Here is a 4,722-nt window from a genome sequence, read left to right as displayed (position 1 = left end):
CGGACCCCCAAACTTTTGTCCTACACCCGAACGCGCTTGCCAATTGCGTCACGGAGGTAGTCGTGCTCCACTCTCACAACCATCAGAACATTTTTTCAAAGGTATCAGCGCAAAGAAAAAAAGAGACACACTGCTCATGGGAGGGTTCGAACCTCACCTTACGGTAAACAGCCCAACGCGCTAGCCACTTGCGCCACGGAGACAGTCGTGCTCCACTCTCACCACGGTCAGAACACTTCTACAATGATATCAGTGCAAAGAAAAAAAAGCGACACACCGCTCATGGGAGGGCTCGAACCTCCAATCTTTTGGTTAACAGCCGACGCACTAGCAGATTGCGCCACGGAGACAGTCGTGCTCCACTCTCACCACCATCAGAACATTTTTTCAAAGGTATCAGCGCAAAGAAAAAAAGAGATACACCACTCATGGGAGGGTTCGAACCTGCAACCTTTTGGTTAACAGCCGAACACCTAGCCAATTGCGCAACGGAGAAAGTCGTGCTCCACTCTCACCACAGTCAGAACACTTCTACAAAGATATAAGCTCAAAGAAAAAAAAGCGACACACCGCACATAGGAGGGCTCGAATCTCCAACCTGTTGGTTAACAGCCGACGCACTAGTAGATTGGGCCACGGAGACAGTCGTGCTCCACTCTCACCACCGTTAGAACATTTCTCCAAAGCTATCAGCGCAAAGAAAAAAAAGAGACACACCACTCTCGGGAGGGCTCGAACCTCCAACCTTTTGGATAACAGTTGATCGCGCTAGCCGATTCTGCCACGGAAACAGTCGTGCGCCACTCTCACCACCGTCAGAACATTTCTCCAAAGCTATCAGCGCAAAGAAAAAAAAGAGACACACCGCTCTCACGAGGGCTCGAACCTCAAACCTTTTGCTTAACAGCCGACGCACTAGCAGATTGCGCCACGGAGACAGCAGTGCTCCACTCTCACTACCGTCAGAACATTTCTCCAAAGCTATCAGCGCAAAGAAAAAAAGAGACACACAGCTCTCGGGAGGGCTCGAACCTCCAAACTTTTGGTCTACACCCGAACGCGCTAGCCAATTGCGTCACGGAGGTAGTCGTGCTCCACTCTCACCACCATCAGAACATTTTTTCAAAGGTATGAGCGCAAAAAAAAGAGACACACTGCTCATGGGAGGGTTCGAACCTCCAACCTTATGGTTAACAGCCGAACGCGCTAGCCAATTGCGTCACGGAGGTAGTCGTGCTCTACTCTCACCACCATCAGAACATTTTTCCAAAGGTATCAGCGCAAAGAAAAAAAGAGACACACCACTCATGGGAGGGTTCGAACCTCCATCCTTTTGGTTAACAGACCAACGCGCTAACCAATCGTCCCACGGAGCCAGTCGTGCACCACTCTCACCACGGTCAGAACACTTCTACAATGATATCAGTGCAAAGAAAAAAAAGCAACACACCGCTCATGGGAGGGCTCGAACCTCCAACCTTTTGCTTAACAGCCGACGCACTAGCAGATTGCGCCACGGAGACAGTCGTGCTCCACTCTCACCACCGTCAGTACATTTCTCCAAAGCTATCAGCGCAAAGAATAAAAAGAGACACACCGCTCTCGGGAGGGCTCGAACCTCCAAACTTTTTGATAACAGTTGATCCCACTTGCCGATTCTGCCACGGAAACAGTCGTGCTCCACTCTCACCACCGTCAGAACATTTCTCCAAAGCTATCAGCGCAAAGAAAAAAAGAGACACACCGCTCTCGAGAGAGCTCGAACCTCCAAACTTTTGGTCAACAGCCGAACGCGCTAGCCAATTGCGTCACGGAGGTAGTCGTGCTCCACTCTCATCACCATCAGAACATTTTTCCAAAGGTGTCAGGCAAAGAAAAAAAGCGACACACCGCTCATGGGAGGGCTCGAACCTCCAACCTTTTTGGTTAACAGCCAATCGCGCTAGCCATTGCACCATGGACCCAACCATGCTCCACCCGCACCACCGTCAGAACGTTTCTGCAAAGCTATCAGCGCAAAGAAAAAAAGCGACACACTGCTCCCGAAAGGGCTCGAACCTCCAACCTTTTGCTTAACAGCCGACCCACTAGCAGATACTAGCAGATTGTGCCACGGAGACAGTCGTGCTCCACTCTCACCACTGTCGGAACATTTCTCCATAGCTGTCAGTGCAAAGAAAAAAGAGACACACCGCTCTCGGGAGGGCTCGAAACTCCAACCTTTTTGATAACAGTTGATTGCGCTAGCCAAATGCGTCATGGAGGTAGTCATGCTCCACTTTCACCACAATCAGAACATTTTTCCGCAGGTATCAGCGCAAAGAAAAAAAGAGACACACCGCTCTCGGGAGGGCTCGAACCTCCAACCTTTTGCTTAACAGCCGACGCACTAGCAGATTGCGCCACGGAGACAGCCTTGCTCCAATTTTACCACCGTCAGAACATTTCTCCAAAGCTATCAGCGCAAAGAAAAAAAGAGACACACTGCTCTCGGGAAAGCTCGAACCTCCAAACATTTGGTCAACAGCCGAACGCGCTAGCCAATTGCGTCACGGAGGTAGTCGTGCTCCACTCTCACCACCATCAGAACATTTTTCCAAAGGTATCAGCGAAAAGAAACAAAGAGACACACCGCTCATGGGAGGGTTCGAACCTCCAGCCTTTTGGTTAACAGCCCAAAGCGCTAGCCTATTGCGCCACGGAGACAGTTCGTGCTCCACTCTCACCATGGGCAGAACACTTCTCCAAAGATATCAGTGCAAAGAAAAAAAAGCGACACACCGCTCATGGGAGGGCTCGAACCTCCAACATTTTTGGTTAACAGCCAATCGCGCTAGCCATTGCACCACGGACCCAACCATGCTCCACCCGCACCACCGTCAGAACGTTTCTGCAAAGCTATCAGCGCAAAGAAAAAAAGCGACACAATGCTCCCGGGAGGGCTCGAACCTCCAACCTTTTGCTTAACAGCCGACCCACTAGCAGACTGCGCCAAGGAGACGGTCACGCTCCGCTCTCAATACCATCAGAACATTTCTCCAAAGCTATCAGCGCAAAGAAAAAAAGAGACACACCGCTCTCGGGAGGGCTCGAAACTCCAACCTTTGGATTAACAGCCGAATGCGCTAGCCAATTGCGTAACGGAGGTAGTCGTGCTCCACTCTCACCACCATCAGAACATTTTTCCAAAGGTATCAGCGCAAAGAAAAAAAGAGACACACCGCTCATGGGAGGGTTCGAACCTCCAACCTTTTCGTTAACAGCCCAACGCGCTAGCCAATTGCGCAAGAGAGACAGTCGGGCTCCGCTCTCACCACCGTCAGAACGTTTCTCCAAGGCTATCAGCGCACAGAAAAAAAGCGACACACTGCTCCTGGGAGGGCTCGAACCTCCAACCTTTTGCTTAACAGCCGACGCGCTAGCCAAATGCGCCACGGAGACAGTCGTGCTCCACTCTCACTACCGTCAGAATATTTCTCCAAAGCTATCAGCGCAAAGAAAAAAAGAGACACGCCGCTCTCGGGAGGGCTCGAACCTCTAACCTTTTGGTTAACAGCCGAACGCACTAGCCAATTGCGTCACGGAGATTGTAGTGCTCCACTCTCACCACCATCAGAACATTTTTCCAAAGGTATAAGCTCAAAGAAAAAAAGAGACACACCACTCATGGGAGGGTTCGAACCTCCAAACTTTTGGTTAACAGCCCAACGCGCTAGCGAATTGCACCATTGAGACAGTCGTGCTCCACTCTCACCACCATCAGAACATTTTTCCAAAGGTATCAGCGCAAGGAAAAAAAGAGACACACCACTCATGGGAGGGTTCGAACCTCCAACCTTTTCATTAACAGCCCAACGCGCTAGCCAATTGCGCCAAAAAACAGTCGTGCTCCACTGTCACCACCATCAGAACATTTTTAGAAAGGTATCAGCGCAAAGAAAAAAAAGAGACACACCGCTCATGGGAGGGTTCGAACCTCCAACCTTTTGGTTAACAGCCAAACGCGCTAGCCAATTGCGCCAAAAAACAGTCGTGCTCCACTCTCATCACGGTCACAACACTTCTTCAAAGATATCAGTGCAAAGAAAAAAAGTGACACACCGCTCATGGGAGGGCTAGAACCTCCAAACTGTTGGTTAACAGCCGATCGCGCTAGCCATTGCACCGCGGACCCAACCGCGGTCCACTCTCACCACCGTAAGAACGTTTCTCCAAAGCTATCAGCGCAAAGAAAAAAAAGCGACACGCTGCTCCCGGGGAGGGCTCGAACCTCCAACCTTTTGCTTAACAGCCGACGCACTAGCAGTTGCGCCACGGAGACAGTCGTGCTCCACTCTCACCACTGTCGGAACATTTCTCCATAGCTGTCAGCGCAAAGAAAAAAGACACACCGCTCTCGGGAGGGCTCGAACCTCCAACCTTTTGGTTAACAGCCGAACGCGCTAGCCAATTGCGTCACGGAGGTAGTCGTGCTCTACTCTCACCACCATCAGAACATTTTTTCAAAGGTATCAGCGCAAAGAAAAAAAGAGATACACCACTCATGGGAGGGTTCGAACCTGCAACCTTTTGGTTAATAGCCGAACGCGCTAGCCAATTGCGCCACGGAGAAAGTCGTGCTCCACTCTCACCACAGTCAGAACACTTCTACAACGATATCAGTGCAAAGAAAAAAAAGCGACACACCGCTCATAGGAGGGCTCGAATCTCGAACCTGTTGGT

The 4,722-nt window shown here is 50.6% G+C and overlaps 1 non-coding gene across 1 annotated transcript; it reads right to left on the bottom strand.

The window, feature by feature from the left end:
• Positions 1 to 3,955: 3,955 nt before the first annotated feature.
• TRNAN-GUU (transfer RNA asparagine (anticodon GUU)) lies at positions 3,956 to 4,028 on the bottom strand. The gene has a single exon. It is a non-coding gene; the product is annotated as a tRNA-Asn (tRNA).
• Positions 4,029 to 4,722: the final 694 nt, after the last annotated feature.

Source organism: Rhipicephalus microplus, unplaced genomic scaffold (assembly GCF_043290135.1).
Source record: "Rhipicephalus microplus isolate Deutch F79 unplaced genomic scaffold, USDA_Rmic scaffold_64, whole genome shotgun sequence".
NCBI classification, from domain to species: Eukaryota; Metazoa; Arthropoda; class Arachnida; order Ixodida; family Ixodidae; genus Rhipicephalus; species Rhipicephalus microplus.
Note: the sequence above shows the minus strand (reverse complement) of the source record. Positions and strands in the feature narration are given on the sequence as shown.